We start from the raw sequence: 20,095 nt of genomic DNA, 5'->3' as shown, positions 1-20,095 counted from the left end.
ATCATCATCCTCTAAAGGTTTAGTCTTAGGTGGTGGAGGAGTTTCATCAAATGTGACATCTAGGGATTCTTCTATGACATTTGTGTAGTGATGTGCGAGCGGTGGGGTACGAAATATACTATTATTTTTACTACGAAATATTATACGATATGATACAAGTTTTAATTAATTTACGGATGGGATATACTTAAACCTTACTATAACACTTATAGGCAGTGCACCTAATCGTAGAGTAGTTTAGCTTTTAGTAAGTCCGGTTCGTTCCACAGGGAGCTAGTGATTACGTATTATATTTATAACAACTATATTTATATACAATATATAATTATATATAGTAATATTATTATTATAAAAGGGGGGTTTACCGTTTTATGACCGGTTTGTCGATTTTATATTTTAAGCGTAAAGATAAATGACAATAATTAAAGTGAGTAAAATAAATAACAATATTAAAATGACAATAAATAAAATGACAGTAAATAAAAGTACGATGAGATATAAAATAACACAATTATGCTTATTTAAACTTCCTTAACCATGATGTTTGGCGTTTTGATTTTAATTTATATATATGCGTTAATTGTCCTTTGTCTTGGATTTATTTGATACATATCTGGTTTTTGTCCATAATAGTCCATCGGTCATAATTATAAAATGCTCGTCAAATTAACCTTATTCCTGAAGTCAAATATTCCAACTAATTAGGGATTCAGACTGTAACAAGGTTTTAATACTTTGTTAATAATTACACCAGGTTAGCGACTGTGTAATCCAAGGTTTTAATACTTTGTTAACAATTACACCAATTACCCTTGTATGTAATCCACCCCTGTTTTAATGAGATATGAACATTAATTTACGCACTTGATCAGTTTGAATAATCAATTACCCAACCCGAATAATTAATTAAATGATCGTAAAAGATGTCGTATAAAAGTCACTAAATAGGACATACATAATCATTTAATAATTATTAGATTAGCTAATTTGAAGATAGGTTCGACAGATTCCAATGAGTTGTCATTCAATTAGACAATACCCCCATCTATTAATAGTCCATAGTCCAATGTTCACAAGTGTCGGTCTTTTGTCCAAACCCGAATTATGGTACAAAATCCAATAACTCCATCTTAATATTTAGTCCAACATCACGATTACTTCAGCTCAAATAAGCATAATAATAACTTAGTTACGAGACATTAATTTAAAAAGGAAGAACATAGCTTACAGTGGTATTTAATCGCGTAGCGTTACAGACTTTAAAACTCATAAAACATTTCTTACAATAACCCAATTATTATTAATCTTAAATTAAACTTAATATTATAAATATAAATATATATAATTCTTTTACAGCGGAAGAAAGAAAGAGTGAAGAGTGTGTATAATTCGCTGAAAAACGTTGCAATTTATAGATGTGGCCAGCCATTTAGGCTCATGCGAGCGCATGATAAATGCTCTTCCTGGCCATGCGATCGCATGGCCAGCTGTGACAGCTCAACTTGCTTCCAAAACGTGGGCGGCTCGATTATTTAATATATATAATATAATATATATAATTTTATATAATTATATATATATTATATTATATTTTTGTGCAATGTTGAGTTGTAATTTTAGGTTCGTGTCTCGAGCGTTGATGCTCGGTTTATGTCTCGGTTCCGGATTTTTGAACGTCCTTTCGTACGCGTAGATATCTTGTACTTTGCGTTTCGCGACTTGTACTCTTGTCATTTTTGGACGTTTCTCATCAATAAATTGAACCACTTGAATTGTATCTTGTACATTTGGGATTTTTGGTCATTTGCGTCTTCAAATCTTCATTTTCGTCTTTCTTCTTCGCACTTATTTATTTAAACGAATATTACATAAAAATAGAACAATTGCAACTAAAAGCTTTACATATTGGAAGGATATTGCGACTAAATATATGTTCATTTGGAGCATTATTAAATATCCCCACACTTGAACGTTGCTTGTCCTCAAGCAATACAGAACTTGAAATAAAATCACACTTTACTCGAATCACTTTTTTATTCTCACACTTTTGTACATCAGTGATTTTGATACAGTGGTATAAACAATGATAGTAACGATGTGGTTTACAGTCCCACATGACTATGAAAATTTAGATCCTTAAGGAAATTGGATCTTTATGAAAACATTTGATCTTTTGAAAATTCATTCTAGCTTTTACCCTAGATAAGTTTTCCAGAATAACCCTTCACCGGTGTTTGCAAAATATTTTTGTGAGTTTTGTGGGTTTCAGATTTCAAAATTTTAGCTCAAAAACTTGTAGTTTTGTGTCACCCACTTGCTAACCTTGTATTAGGAAAGCAACACGTCCAGTATACTTGCTCCGTATATTACCTTTCGGTAAACTACCGTCCGATTGTAAAGGAAAGCGATGAACAAACAACTGTTAAGGCAATGTCTAATGACATGCAGATGTTCATGGTCCACAACGTGTCGGATACAATTACTATCCTTTGTAGGAGCAATAGCAAAGATCACCCTATAATTTTTCGGTCTGGCACAAGGTCCTGTCTTCAACCATGCTATACAACCACCGTTCTTACGGTTGACACCCGATTTGGTTCAGGTGACCTAATGAATTCCAGGTGAATTTCTAGAATTTTACGTTCAATGGTAATGAACGCATTGAAAATAGGTTTTCAGAAAACAAATCGGTTTTATTTTTATCAAAATATTTTCTCGTTCAAGCTCGAGTTTAGATATCATCGAATTTCATGAGTTTGAATTCTCAATCTTTAAGGTCAATCTCAAGGATTGAGTAATATCAGTCTTAAAAGCTGATTTTTGATCTTTAAGGAGATTATCCTTTCTGGGGTCTGATTCATTAGTCTTATCAAGCTAATTTGCAAGGAACCCTCCCCATTTTACAAGACAGATCCTCTCATGATTAGGATAAGTCTGACCACTTGGCGACCCTCTTTGATGCTGAGGTTCGTGGATTTCTTGCTGATTTTAGAGATGACTTTTCTAGATTTTTCGTCAACCTACAGCTGGTCTGGACGACAACTTCCTGACCTAAATCAAGAAGCGCGTGTCTTTTTCGGAAAACTTTACTTCCTTTTAATGATGAAATTGATACATAGTGTAGATCCATCTTTCTTTCAAATATATTACAGTAAATCGGGTAAAACTGATTAGTTTAGTCCAAAACAAAAATACCTGCAATAATCTTGTACAAATATGTGATATATGTTTTGAAGAACTTGGTAAATTCTTCCCACACTTAGCTTTTATTTTTTTCTTTGCCTTTTTATTCTCCTTTATTCCATTTTAAATGAATTCAAGCGTTTTGGGTTGTTTCTCCATTTATGTTCTCTCCGAGGTAACAATAATTTCGGCATTAATACCTAGTTTTATCGTTCATAAATATGTATAAACATGATTTTGAGTTCATTTAGTTAAAAAAAATTTCAAATTTTCACAAAATTTGGCAATTAAACTAAGTGTAAACCCGAGAGAATTTATAACTCTTCCCCACACTTGAGATCTTGTAATGCCCTCATTTGTAAAAAATCAGTAAAAATTTAAATTCATGAGGGTGATTAGTGTAGAAAAATGATTAAAAATACCGAGTTTGCAAACATATTGTTTTATATAACATTTGATATTTTGCGTCTTGTCGTCAAAATTAATAGATTTTGCTGAACTTAATGCCAGTCTTTGAAAGTGCGCTGTTTTACCCTATTTTGTACATAAGATAAACTACAAACATATATATAAATACTTTTACATATTTTTTTTATAAAACCTTTATTTATTAAAACAATTTAAATGAATAATTTTTAAAATTTTGTTTCCTTTAGGTAGTTTCGGTACGTTTACCTAGTCCGTCCCTCGACAAAATTTAAAATTTGTCGTTTTTAAAGCGATTGTTTTAAAAGCAAAGATTTTTGAATTTTTTAATTTTTTTTGGTATACTTTAGATCAATAAAATTAAAAATAATGATAACAAAATTTTTGCCCCGCCTTCGGGTAAAGCAATTTCGGTTCCATGACCTAGTCTTTAACTTACGACGAATTTTTAGAAATCATTTTTTAAACTTAATAAAATAAAGTAAATTTTGTTTTTAAATTCACACAAAACTTAAATTTAAATTGCATGTAAATTTCATATAAAACCTACAAAAAAAATTCAGAATGGGGGGAGAAAACTAGTTCTTTAGTGTCTGCTAGTGGAAAAGACCAATCGGATTCCATTCTCGGAACTACACGAGAACAGAACAATTAACTCTAGACAGCATTATTTCTTTTTAGAACATTTGAATCTTTCCACACTTAGGTAGCTGTGGTGTCAAAATTGTGATTAACTTCATTGTCAATTTCTCTTGGACCATAATCAACTTGCATATCTGTGACTTTTGCTTTAAGCCATTGGTCGGATTCCTGTGTAATATCCACAAATTCAACTAGTTTCGCCTTTTCTTTAGGCGATAGATTGGATACTAACCGGTTACATAACTTAAAGTTCCCCTTGGTTCTAGCATCGCGAATCCGTTTAATAAGTTTCTTCATTGAACTATTGATAACAGGGTCATTTAATTTCGTATCAACAACGGGGTTCTTTGTTATCAGGCCATCATTAGGTGTTACTTCATCTTCCCCACACTTAGGCATTTTATTATTGTTAAGCACTACCGTTGGAGTTGGTAAAACAATATGGTTCTTACCAATCATTTTTGTTGGTTCAACGGTTTTGGTTGGTGGAGATTTAGTCTTTCGACAAACAAAGGTGACCAATTTTTCACCATCACTAAGTGTCATTCTACCCTCTCTTACATCAAATAACGTCCTGGTGGACGCTAAGAATGGTCGACCTAAAATTAGCGGAATGTTTGAGTCCTCTTCAATGTCAATAACAATAAATTCGACTAAAAAGGTTAAATTACCCACTTGAACGGGTAGGTTGTCAGCAATTCCAACTGGGTGTTTAATAGTTTGATCAAAGAGTCGAACACTCATTTCTGTTGGACTTAGCTCACCTACTCCTAATTCTTATATAATGAAATAGGCATAACACTCACACTCGCACCTAAATCTGCTAGTGCATCATACATGACACAATCACTAAGTAGACAAGGAACAATAAATTCACCCGGATCACCCAACTTGGGTGTAAGTTTTGGTGGAACTGTCTTCACCGGGTTTATCTTTACGGTTTTTGTTTCTTGCACTTTCTTATTCTTCTTATTCTTTCCAGAGGTATCACAAACTTTATTACCTATTACTTGCACATACTCAACTCCTTTTCTTGGAAACGGGATGGGTGGTCTGTATGGTGCCACCACTGGCTTTACATACTCGGGTGGTGGTGGTGTTGTAACTTCTTCTGTAACGACCCGGATTTTTCCGCTAATATATTGAAGATTAATATTTACATAATTAATGTTTCCAACATGTTAAGCAATCAAACTCATTAAGAATTGGTTATTTGAAATGAATTTTATACAAACATTTGGCCACCCAGTCTGTCTGACGATTCACGAACGTCATAATTAGAAATAATTATATAATGATGTATATATGGATATATATATATATACTTATGATTTGTTAAAATGATATTTAAGTATCTCGTTATATATAATAACAATTGGTTATATACATAAAATGAGATTACTAACTTAAAGACTTCAAGACTATATACATATATATAACGATTAACGTTGTAATAACTTCTAAATTAAAATGTATATATATATATATATATATATATATATATATATATATATATATATATATATATATATATATATATATATATATATATATATATATATATATATATATATATATATATATATATGTATTGTATTAATATGGATTAATACACTTTTGAAAGACTTAAATACATATATCAACATAATTATACTCAACAAAGATAGCTATACTCATAATCTCATTCAATTCTATCAAGAATTCTACTCGTATTCATTCGGTATTTATACCTGTATCATACCCAGCTTCTAAACGTATTTACTATTGGTATATACATACCAAATCATTGATCTTAGCAGCCCTCAATCAGTTGTTAGACATGTATAAACATGATGGAGACTTGTGGGAACCATCCTTTGTCATTAACCATGACTTATTTGTAACAAAACAAAACAATACATATCATATATCTATATCTATATTCACATATGTATGTATGTGTATATATACACATCTCATTTCATTTACATCTTCATTTTAACTCACTCTTAAACACATACTCAAAGTATTCAGCAACCTTTCATCATATATCTCATAAACCACTTCAAGAACAAGCTTAAAACATCATAACAAGAATCATTCAAGAACATATCAAGATAACCTTCCAACATGAAGAAGTTTACTTCCAATCTTTCAAGCTAACTCAACAACTCTTTAGGATTACTAATTCTGCTTTCTTTCCAATAACTTTTCATCTTATAATCAAGGTAAGAATCATATATAAGCTTTTTTTCAATTCATATACTTATAACTATCTTATTTCAAGATAGAATTCTTATTCGAACTTTTGTTCATTTCATGATTTTACTTCAAGAATTCCAAGCCATCAAGGGTATCTTTGAACTCAAGATATTCTCCTTATTTTTCCAGCAACTTTGTTCATTTGATTTGAGGTAGTAGCCTTATTCATAATCTTATTCGATTTATATTCACATAGCTATCTTATTTTGAGTTTATAACTAATAATAACAAGAACATAGTTTAGATTATTTCTAAACTTGTTTGAAAATAAACTTAATCCTTCTAACTTGACTTTTAAAATACTTCAACACATGTATTATGACTATATGTCAAGCTAACATAAGGATATAAAACTTGTAAACACGAAGAACGCCTTAAAACTGAACATACGCCGTCATAGATCATCGGGGGCTGTTTTGGGTTTAATTTTAAAAATCTATCTTAAACTTTGAATTAAAAGATTTACTTTGGTGAAAAATCTTATTTTATATGGATATGAAATATATCCAAAATCCATGGTTAAACTCTAAGTGGAAGTATGTTTTTCAAAAGGGTCATCAAGATGTCGTTCATACGACGGATATGACTATCTTCTCTTATTTGACACCTAAGCTGTATTTTTGGCTATAAACCTATACTTTTTCTATTAAGATTAATAATGTTGAGTTCGATACGAAACCATGGCAACTCGAATCACTCAAAACGGATTTGTAACGAAGAAATTATGGGTAAAACAAAATTGGATATTTTTCTTAATTTTTAGCTACGGACATGATTTATAAAAATGGATGCTAACCTTATCCTAGCTAACTTACCTTGTATCCTACATGTATTTATACATGTCTTGTTCCCAAACTTATGGAAATACAATTTATAATAGTCGTGATTAAGTTCTACGACAATATATTATAGTCTTAATAAAGATCGTAAGGCACCATATATATATATGACTTGATCACCGTGGATTCGTATACAAAGTTTTGACATATCATTTTGACTTCTTCTATATATATTATTGGAACAAACTATTAGACACCATTGGCAGTAATCTCGAGTTAGTTGTGGGTCGAAGTGGATTCCAAACTATTATATACTTTGAGTTGTGATCGAGCCTGAGACATGTATACAATGGGTCACGGATTGCTTTAGACAATATACATATTATGAATCTTATTATATTAAGACAATATATTATAGTGTTAGTGAATTATAACACAATATACGCATTTATATTTATATATATATTTATACTGTTGGACTATTGGATTATTGGACTATTGGACTACGAACGTTGGACTACTAACAATGGACAATTAAAATTATCACAAGTATCATAAGTATGGAATATTAATTATATATATATATATATATATATATATATATATATATATATATATATATATATATATATATATATATATATATATATATATATATATCTTGACATAAGAATATTATTATTAGGTTCGTGAATTTGTCAAAAGGCCAAGTCTTATCACCATCTATTCGGAAATCATCACAAGTGAGTTATAGTCTCATTTTTACTATCTAAATTATTTTGGGATGAGAATACATGCAAAATTTATAAATGTTTTACAAAATAAGCACAAGTTTATGGAACTACATTCTACGATTGTTTTGTTATACCGGATATCTGTACTTACTATTATTATGCTTGGTAACCTAAGAATTAATGAAAAACACTAATTGATGCGAATCCTAAAGGTAGATCTACGGGCACCAACCACCCCCATTTTCGAATAGTGTAAATGCTTTAGTACTTCGAAGGGTTCTTGTCATACATTTAAATAGTGGAATGTATTATGCCAGATATCTTAAGCGCTCTATGTTAAGGTCGGTTACCAGGTGACTCATCGTATGAATGATTTTTGCAGTTGTAATGATCCTGCGCATTTAATTAAATGAAATCTTGCGGCTTATTAAATGTTATGATTATTATATAGAAATTAAACCTATGACTCACCAACATTTTTGTTGATGTTTTAAGCATGTTTATTCTCAGGTGAATATTAAAATGCTTCCGCTGTCGTATGCCAATCCAAGGTCAAGATTTGGAGTCGGCATAATTGTTTATATTGTTTAAACTTGCATTCGGAGTATTTGTTGTAATATATTGAATCATATTGTAATGGGTTGTGGAAAAACTTATTTATTTGAGGAGATTGTCTTTGATAGACAATCTAAATTATGTCATTAAGACCTTTATTCAATAATAAAGTTTATGGTTGTTTTTAAAAACGAATGCAAGATTTGAAAAACGTCTCATATAGAGGTCAAAACCTCGCAAAGAAACCAATTAATATGAAACGTTTATAATTAATATGAACGGGGCATTTCAGTTGGTATCCGAGCGTTGGTCTTAGAGAATTAGAAAATTTTTCATTAGTGTGTCTAACTGATTTTTGATGCATTAGTGAGTCTGGACTTTGACCGTAATTGTTTTAAAAATGATTGCTTAATATAATTGTTGGAAACATAAGATTATTAACATATAAATATTATAAGATATATCATTCTCTTAACGTGCCTGCTATTATATGATAGATGACTTCATCTGATCATATAAGCATCTCTAGTAATTCAGATTTTATTTACTTATCAAGTGATTCGGAGGCTGAGTCAAAGCATACGACTTATGAACCAACGGAAAAGTTAACTTTTGGTGCTACCATTAAAGTGGAAAATTGTTGGGAAAATTGGGAAGATTCACAATTGCCAGTAGAGGTTCCAGAAGAGGATCCAAAAGAAGATCCCGAAGAGGAACCCGAAGAAGAGGATCCTGAAGTAGTTGTGGAAATTACCAAACCACAACGTGATTGGGAAAATCTTTGGCTGTTATACCCGATCTCAAACCCGATGAACCTATTATGACCCAAAATGTTTGTGATCATCCACCTGAACCACCTAAGAGACCAGTTTATAAAATGACCGCTCGTATAATGACTGTTAGTTTTGCTCCCAAACAATTAGCCGAAAGAACCAATTGGGAGGAATTGGAAAAAGAACTATCCAAACGAAAATCCAAACATTTGGCCGAGAAAGAAACAACGTCAACATCTAAGAAATCTCGCCGTTCTTGAACCATCGGCAGCTATCCTATATTCCATGCATTGTGAAATATGTATTATATTGTGTGTTTAAGTTTGTAAGAAAATCCGCAATGTAATTTTCCTTATGATTGTATAATAATAAGAATAAGCATGGAAGGTTTATTATTATTATTACAACTTATTATTACGTAGTAACGTAATAACTTACCATAGTTTTTCATATTAGAATTTTAGTAGTTAATTTGTGTGTTAGCTGCTAAGTATGAACATTATTACAGTTATAAAACGCTAATATGAAGAAAAGGATTTTATAATAATAAGTTCATATTAAGCTACAAAATACTTTTTGGCTACTTATAAAAATTCTATATGATTAACTCATTCGGCTATTTTTGAAGGAAATGGCTCCTCCAGCTACTAGACAACAACAATTGAACACGGAAGAACTTCAAGCTTTCGCTGCAAATGTGGCTGCAGTGGTGAATGCAATGAACAACAATTACCAATCGGGTTCCAGCAGTGGAGGAAACAATGGCAACCGGATAGGATGTTCCTACAAAGCTTTTATGGCCTACAAACCCAATGAGTTTGAAGGAACCGAAGGACCCGTTGGACTAAAGTGGTGGACAGAGAAGGTTGAAGTTGTGTTCTTAATCAGCAACTGCGCAGAAGAGGATAAAGTTAAGTATGCCACACATACTTTCAGGGGTACTGCTTTGACATGGTGGAATACCTACATGGATTACGTAGGACAAAATACCGCCTACGCACTTCCATGGTCCGCTTTCAAGCACATGATGACGGAAGAGTACCGTCTCAGAACCGAAATCAACAAGCTCAAGGCAGAGCTTAAAGCACTGGCAACCCAAGGGTTAGATGTCACTACCTATGAGCGACGTTTCAATAAACTGGCTTTAATGTGTCCTGGAGCATTTGAGGACGAAGAAGCAAAAATTGAAGCATTCATAAAAGGGTTGCCGGAACGAATCCAAGAGCATGTAGGTGCTAACGACCCTGCAACAATGCAGAAAGCGAGCCGTATATCCCACAAATTGATAGGCCAAATTACAGGAAGGATAAAGAAAGAAGTGGTCGAGGAGGCCATAATGAAACACGGGAAAAGAAAGTGGGATGAAAGCGGTGATCAGGGTCACCAGTACAACAACAACAATCAAAACAACAATTATAACAACAATCGGAACCACTCCAACAACAACAATAATCGTAACAACAACTGCAACAATAACCGCAACAATAACCGCAACAACCATCCCAATAATAATAACAACAACAACAATCCCAATAACAACAACAAACGTCAAAACAACAATAACCCTAACAACAACAACAACAACAACAACAACAACAACAACAACAACAACAACAACAACAACAACGACAACGACAACAAAAAGCAAAGGACTATATGCCCAAGGTGTGATACGTTTCATCCGGAATGGTTTTGTAGAGAATTATGTACCAAGTGCAATAGGAATGGCCATATTGCGACAAAGTGTGAAGTCTACGGACCAAATAGAAATAGAGGAGCAAATAATGCCAGAACAAATAATAACGGCGTTATTTGCTATGGATGTGGAAAACCGGGCCATACCATAAACCAGTGCTGGAATGGAAATAGGCAAGGCCGTGGGAGAGCTTTCAACATTAATGGGGAGAAAGCACAGGAAGACCCGGAACTTGTTACGGGTACGTTTCTTATCAACAATACACCTGCTTATGTTTTATTTGATTCGGGTGCCGATAGAAGTTATATGAGTAGAGAATTTTGTGCCAAATTAAATTGCCCGTTAATGCCTTTGGATAAAAAGTGTATAGTTGAAGTAGCAAACGGTAAACTAATTAAGGTTGATAAAATTTGCCAAAATCGAAAAATTAGTTTAGTTAGCAAAACGTTTGCAATTGATTTAATACCGGTGGAATTGGGAAGCTTCGACGTAATTATTGGAATGGACTGGATGTCCAAGGCGAAAGCCGAAGTTGTTTATCATGAAAAGGCGATTCGCATTCCGAGAGAAGACGGATTACCCTTAATGGTGTACGGAGAAAGGGGTAATGCCAAATTAAATCTTATTAGTAGTTTGAATGCACGCAAACTAATAAGAAAAGGTTGCTATGCCGTACTAGCACACGTCGAGAAGGTTGAAAAAAAAGAAAAGAAAATCGATGACGTTCCCGTTGCAAGAGAATTTCCTGAGGTGTTTCCGGACGAATTACCGGGACTACCTCCACACCGATCCGTTGAATTCCAAATAGATCTTGTACGAGGAGCCACCCCAATAGCTCGTGCTCCATATAGACTTGCGCCCACCGAAATGAAAGAATTACAAAGTCAGCTACAAGAATTATTAGAACGTGGTTTTATCCGACCGAGTACGTCACCATGGGGAGCTCCAATTTTGTTCGTTAAAAAGAAAGATGGGTCTTTTTGCATGTGTATAAATTACCGTGAGCTGAACAAAGTAACCATCAAAAACCGATACCCTTTACCTCGAATCGACGACCTATTTGATCAACTCCAAGGTTCGAGCGTATACTCGAAAATTGACTTAAGGTCGGGTTATCATCAACTGAGGGTTAAAGAAGCCGATATACCAAAAACAGCCTTCAGAACTCGTTATGGCCATTACGAATTCATGGTTATGCCATTCGGTCTAACCAATGTGTGATGACCCGGAAATTTCCGACCAAATTTAAACTTTAATCTTTATATGTTTTCGACACGATAAGCAAAGTCTGTAATGTTGAAGTCTTAAAAACGTTAAACTGTGTTCTTGTAATCATTTAGCCTTTGACTACTTCCGACGATTCACGAACAATTGTGTGTAAATAAATATATATTTTTATTACTAATATTATTATCAATATAAATATAATTAGTATTATTAGTATTTAATATTGTTATTATTATTAATAATATTATTATTATAAATCTTATAAATATTATTATTATCAATAATCTTATTATTTTTATTATAAATGGTTATTATTACTAATTATAATATTAAGAGTATAAAAATATATTAGTTATATTTATAAACTAATAAGATTAATTATATTATACAGAATATATACATACAACTATATAATTACAGATATATACTGATTGATATACACAGATACGTATTACTTACAGATTCAATATATAAGGCATTACGTTTGTATTAAACAGGATTACAATGACAAATAATTACGCGGATAGTTTGTTACAAATCCTTGTCCATCACTATCCAACTTTATCTAGTTTTGTCACAAGAATCAAATTCAATCAGATACAACAAAATCTGTAAATAATCGAGCGTCTTTTTTTTTATTTATTTAATTGTCTGATTGAGAAAAATTACGTACTTCCTGTCTAAAGGTTTGTTAAACGTCGACTTCTTAAATCAATTAGAATCAAGGTAAACTGTTCTCTATCTGAAACCAGTACCATTTTATTCCAAACAATCACAAGACTCCAAATTTTGTTAGAGTAGACTTTATTTTTCCCTTACTTTAATTCTGACAGAATGATCGGTTGTCGAGCGAATCAAGCTATAATACAAACGTAATTGAGTTAACCGGTGATAATTATATCTGTTAAAGCCATTGAGCCAACAACAAAGCACAATTAACACCACCATCTCTCTATCTACAATCTCTCTTCTTCATCTTTTAGTTCTTATTCGAAAAGCACCAAACAACCTTGATCAACCTTCAACCACCGCCACCTTTCTTTTATCCTTTTCCTGTCGTGAGCAACCATAACCCGCCACACTTTATTTAATTTTTTTTCTTCTTGATCAAACAAAACCAACGAACAAAACCCTCACCAATACCCGCTAGAAAATCTGTTTCTTTTTCTTCCTGATCGACACTCAAAACCGGCACCAACAATCACCACTCTATCTATTTTTTTTTCTTCTTTTCATGAACCCAATTACCAATAACCCAAAACAACCACCTTTATTCTATAATTCGAACCGAGACCCATTTGTTTTCTCAGCTGCAAGCACGATACCTTGTACCTCCGCAACTACAAACATAAACACCAAAACCCGTCACTGTTACACTATTAGTCGCGAACCATTACCTTTGCGTTATTATTCTTCCTTGGACAGCCAAAAGCAACCACCTTGAAAACCACCAGTATATTATCTACTATCGAACTCCTTTTAAAGGGAATAAGATCGACCGCATGTACTGTATTATGTGAATTATTTGTTGGCAGACAAAATTATTTGATTTAGTGTATATCACCACATGATTGGAACTAAAAGAGACAAGGTGGCAATTCATGGCCGACCCAAAGTTAGGCACGTTCACTCTTATTTTTTTTTTATAAAGATACAATGGATGCTTATGATTCTGTCGCCACATCACAAAGCCATCAATTATTTAAAGCATGATTAGAATTTAATGGGATAATTAGGTTTATGGTGGGGACATTAGATGAAAAGAATCCTAAGGGGAAGGCAACGAACCAACAAAGTCACCAGGTGTTGAGCTGCATATTTGTTGTAAATGTAACGGGCTTTTGATGATACTTGTTGGGCTACCACTTGTTAATTGGGCTCTTGGAGCAACTAGGCTTTGAACTGCAAACCCGTTACTATTGCTGCTATATTTTACGATCAAACTGCAAGCAACCAATTACGCTGCAGTTCTAGTCAGTTTTTGATAGGAACGAGGGAATGTGATGATAGGAATATGATGATAAAGGTGGCGGTTATGATATAAGATGATGATATCGTGATTTTTAGACATTGAAGGAAAATGGTTATCGTTAGGATTAAGATTATGAAAAGGATATGATTATGATTCAATAAATATGTTACATCGAGATTTGATGATATGATATATGACAAAGATGATGAGATGAAAAAAAAAATGAGTTTTGTTCTTGACTTAGAAACAGAAGAAATAGAAACTGGGAACAGATAGGGATAATATATATATATTTTTTTTTTGGGTATTAAATCAGGAAAAAAAAAGACAGATAGATGGTTTAGGGGTGTTTGTATGGAATGGGAGGTCGTGGGTTCGAGCCCGGGCATGGGCAGCTATTTCTTTTTAGGCCATTTTCCTTTAAGGTAGTATCTTTATTATTATTATTGTTATTTCTATTGTTATTGTTATTATTATTATAACTATTATTATTAATTTTAATACAAGTATTAGGTATTATTATCAATATTATTGATTTCATTATAAAAAAGAAATAAAATAAAATAACTTAGTACTATTATTATTAAAGATTATCATTATCATTTATTATTAGCATTATTAATAAGGTTATCATTACTATTATTATTAGTAAATCCTTATTTTCAAAACTATGATTTTAACGAATAACTATATATAACATATAATTACAAATATAATATAAGTATACGTTCTAATAGAATTTAGTAAAAATTCTATATAACCACAAAAATATAAATAATATATATTAGTAAATGAAATTATGTGATTTCCATTATATGTTCTAATAGATAAACAAATAATATAGGTTCGTGAATCCGAGGCCAACCTTACACATGTTAAATGACGTTATAAGTATTTTTACTACAAAATACTGTATGGTGAGTTTCATTTGCTCCCTTTTTAATTGCTTTTGCAATATATATTTTCGGACTGAGAATACATGCGCTGTTTTTATAAATGTTTTACGAAATAGACACAAGTACTTAAAATACATTCTACGTTGAGTTGTACCATGGCATATTTCTTTATACTTGGTAGCTAATATTTACGTGAGGAGCGTAAACGCGAATCCTGTTGATAGATCTATCGGGCCTGACAACCCCAACCGGGCTGGACGACCAGTTTTTAACGGTTGCACAGTACTTCGTTTCGTTACTACACTTGGTACGGTGTAGGGTTTATTTAAGAATATGCTGCTGTGATTTAAATGTTAAGTATGGTTACCAAGTGCTCAACGACTTTTTCATACACTTGCGAGTGTATTATGTTTATAAATATGAAATCTTGTGGTCTATTAAAATGATGGAAATGAAATGATTGCGATAAACTACTGAACTCACCAACCTTTTGGTTGACACTTTAAAGCATGTTTATTCTCAGGTTTGAAAGAAATCTTCCGCTGTGCATTAGCTCATTTTAAGGATATTACTTGGAGTCATTCATGACATATTTCAAAAGACGTTGCATTCGAGTCATTGAGTTCATCAAGATTAATATCAAGTCATTTATAGTTGGATATATTAAGAAGTGGTTTGCATACTGTCAACTTTCGATGTAAATGAAAGTTTGTCTTTTAAAACGAATGCAATGTTTGTAAAATGTATCATTTAGAGGTCAAGTACCTCGCGATGTAACCAACTATTGTGAATCGTTTATAATCGAGAAGGACTTCGTCCGGATGGATTAGGACGGGGCGTTACAGTTGGTATCAGAGCGGTGGTCTTAGCGAACCAGGTCTGCATTAGTGTGTCTAACTGATAAGTCGTTAGGATGCATTAGTGAGTCTGGACTTCGACCGTGTCTGCATGTCAAAAGTTTTGCTTATCATTTAGTGTCAAATTATTTGCTTATCATCCTTAAAGTCTAGACACGTCTTACTGCATTTAGTGCATCGATAGTGTATAGACAAAATTCATATCTTAGCGTATCTGTTACTATAAACTTTGCCTGATATATTTCGTAAATTCTTTCGTAATCTACGAAATCTTCTGTTCTATATATAGGTATTCTATGTAATTAGAATATCATCCGATATCCGAATATCATTTCATTTCGAGAAATCCCTTATTCAATCGTACGCAATGGAACTCGTCACTAGTTCAAGTTCTTCGGAACCCAACAGCTATTCCGACATAGATGTTCACCTAAGCTCCGAAAGCAGTGTCACCAGAATAAATCAACCAATCATCCATCCCCAATTCATCTAATGGGTTCGTAGTCGACTTAACCGATGGAGACGAGAAGAAGGTGATCCTTTCCATCCACCAACCTGCACTCTTGGCGATGAACCTGAAGCACTTACCAGCGAACCAGTCCGAAACACGATTTTCATACTCATTTCCCGAATACTTCACCACGATTAGATTCTATCTAAAATTTTAAACCTTATTCATTCGCTTGTTACGACCGACAATCATCCCGGGGTAGCGGAAGAAGTCAACGAGTTTCGCGCTCGAGTCATGGCTTTGGAAAATACGAAGCACAACATACAAGCACCAGCAGCATCACTGGCACCAACAGTACCACCAACATCAGCACCGACAGTACCAGTACCACCAACAACACAAGTCTCAACATCGCACGCCTCAACATCACAATCTATACCTCGTGCATAATCTTCGTTCTACATCTTGTTCTACATCAATTATCTTTGTTCTACATCTGGTTCTACATCAATTATCTTCGTTCTACATCTTGTTCTACATCGACTATTTTCGTTCTACGTCATTTATTTTCGTTCTACATGGCAATTATGTAATCTCTAATGTTTTAGAGATTATGTACTCTAGTTCTAAACGTAAATCAAATGAGTTTAATACCATATTAACTCATTAAATCCATGATTTCATTTGAAGAAAATATATATGTACATATATTTTCATAAAGATTGTAATTAAAAATTCTCTTGTACAAACTGTTAATGATGAAAATATTTTAACGGGTAGGTAATACCCGAGGAATATTTAAGATTTCACATTAATAAGCTACACCTTCTACAACTAAACATTTCTTCAAGTTGCCACTTGATTTCATCCTAAACTTCATTTGTATCTTGACGATTACAATATGCGTTCAAACCTTTCATAATTATTGAAAACACCTCAATCGGGAGGATGAATCAACCGCACTTCATCTACGGAAGGAAAGATTTATGCATATAGTTATGCACCTGAAAAAAAAAACTCGGAACCTGAGTAAACTTTTAAAACGTATCTGAGCTAGCTCCATTGGCGTTGTTATTACCGAAAATAGCTTTGCAATACCTTTCCAAATTAGCCAATTTTGTCACAGCTCCAGCAAGTCAACTTCGACATTCATTTGGATTAGTCTTATTATAACCTTGATATATATGTGTGCTCTTTTATCGTTACCGATGAACCTTTTATATTCCACCATATTACCGTCAGCGTTTAATCATCTAAAACCACAATTCATCTGAAACCACCTCGGATTGACAACCGACAATTCAATTATGGTAGCATTAAATGCAGAGGAAACAACAAAATTGTAGATGGTCTAAACGGCCAAAAGTTTGATAAAAAGGAATGGAAGGTTGGAAACGCTCAATAGAAAATTTAGTACCAAAAAGCGGATTATGCGAAATTATGAAGGAGACTGTGGACAAATCACAAATACTAAACCTGCCTTCAAGGAATCCAAATGATTCAGTATCTTCCGAAGTCATTAACGAATACCTTGCTTCTGACTCTAAATCTTTACGGACAAATTTTCTTCATCATTCATCGATATTAGAAATTCTAAGATATCATCGTATTTATCTTTATTAATATCCTCAATAATTCTGAAGATATCTTCATAAATATTCTCGTCCGATATTAATTATCTCTCCGCGCTATCTGTATTATATCATAAAAGGAAAACTGTTTTAGTTTCTATATTCTGTAAACCTTCGAGTTTAAATTATGAATGTTTTGAAGTAGTGTTGGGAACTGATGCATGAGTTAGTATAATATAATGACACTTGATCAACATCATTATATTACAGTAATCCATGTTGAGTTTCTAATGGAACGTGATGATTCACAGAACATACCGTCATCATGTGTCATTTACACGACTCTTACATTCTACCCAATCTCTAAACATATTAAGAACATATCCTCTTAATAGTTCTATCTTTCCGGATATTTTGATAATTTGACAAAGGAAGATCGCACCATTACTATTCCCTTTTTAGAACATTAACAATGTTCATTTCAAAATCCATACCTACGAATTCTGGAACATTATTCGCTTGATTTGAAGTCGGGAAGAGGAGACAAAAGTATGGAACTTTTGAATATAAAAGAAAATATAAAGCTCGACAACAACACATAAATTACAAACCGTGTATAGCAATGTTTATCGCAACATAAAGACAAGGGAGAATTAAAAACACTATAACCCCAAGGGCGAAGTAGAAGAAAACAGATTCCTCTGGTGGAAGTTGGAAAAGGAGAATGATTGTTGCGATAGTAAGGATAAGGACAAGGATTAGAACTAGATTAAGCATTTTCACAATCTTTTGAATTTGGGAATTGAGTATAGGAGTGATAAAAATAATGAAACGAAAGAAGTTAATTTATAGTAAAATATCCGACAAAGCAATCAAAACGGATGATAGCATTTAAAGCGGATCCTAATTTCCCTAATTACCGAAGAACCAAATCTTATTACGAAGATCTTCTCCAAATCTCTTGAACTTGGAAATCAATCCTATCTACGTCAAAAGATATGACGAATCTATACCTATTCATTTTATTATTTGGTAATAGCTTCACTCGTACTCTTCACAAAATCAAATGGTTTTATCCATATTACTCAATGATGATAAAATTCTATTTATCAACTCATATTTGTCATGAAAACATTCTTATTGTTATCCATGACGACCTCTATCAAATTTCGGGGACGAAATTTCTTTAACAGGTAGGTACTGTGATGACCCGGAAATTTCTGACCAAATTTAAACTTTAATCTTTATATGTTTTCGACACGATAAGCAAAGTCTGTAATGTTGAAGTCTTAAAAACGTTAAACTGTGTTCTTGTAATCATTTAGCCTTTGACTACTCCCGACGATTCACGAACAATTGTGTGTAAATAAATATATATTTTTATTACTAATATTATTATCAATATAAATATAATTAGTATTATTAGTATTTAATATTGTTATTATTATTAATAATATTATTATTATAAATCTTATAAATATTATTATTATCAATAATCTTATTATTTTTATTATAAATGGTTATTATTACTAATTATAATATTAAGAGTATAAAAATATATTAGTTATATTTATAAACTAATAAGATTAATTATATTATACAGAATATATACATACAACTATATAATTACAGATATATACTGATTGATATACACAGATACGTATTACTTACAGATTCAATATATAAGGCATTACGTTTGTATTAAACAGGATTACAATGACAAATAATTACGCGGATAGTTTGTTACAAATCCTTGTCCATCACTATCCAACTTTATCTAGTTTTGTCACAAGAATCAAATTCAATCAGATACAACAAAATCTGTAAATAATCGAGCGTCTTTTTTTTTATTTATTTAATTGTCTGATTGAGAAAAATTACGTACTTCCTGTCTAAAGGTTTGTTAAACGTCGACTTCTTAAATCAATTAGAATCAAGGTAAACTGTTCTCTATCTGAAACCAGTACCATTTTATTCCAAACAATCACAAGACTCCAAATTTTGTTAGAGTAGACTTTATTTTTCCCTTACTTTAATTCTGACAGAATGATCGGTTGTCGAGCGAATCAAGCTATAATACAAACGTAATTGA

The sequence above is a fragment of the Rutidosis leptorrhynchoides genome, chromosome 9 (assembly GCF_046630445.1).
Source record: "Rutidosis leptorrhynchoides isolate AG116_Rl617_1_P2 chromosome 9, CSIRO_AGI_Rlap_v1, whole genome shotgun sequence".
NCBI classification, from domain to species: Eukaryota; Viridiplantae; Streptophyta; class Magnoliopsida; order Asterales; family Asteraceae; genus Rutidosis; species Rutidosis leptorrhynchoides.
The sequence above is the reverse complement of the archived record's forward strand: the minus strand, read 5'-3'. Positions refer to the sequence as shown.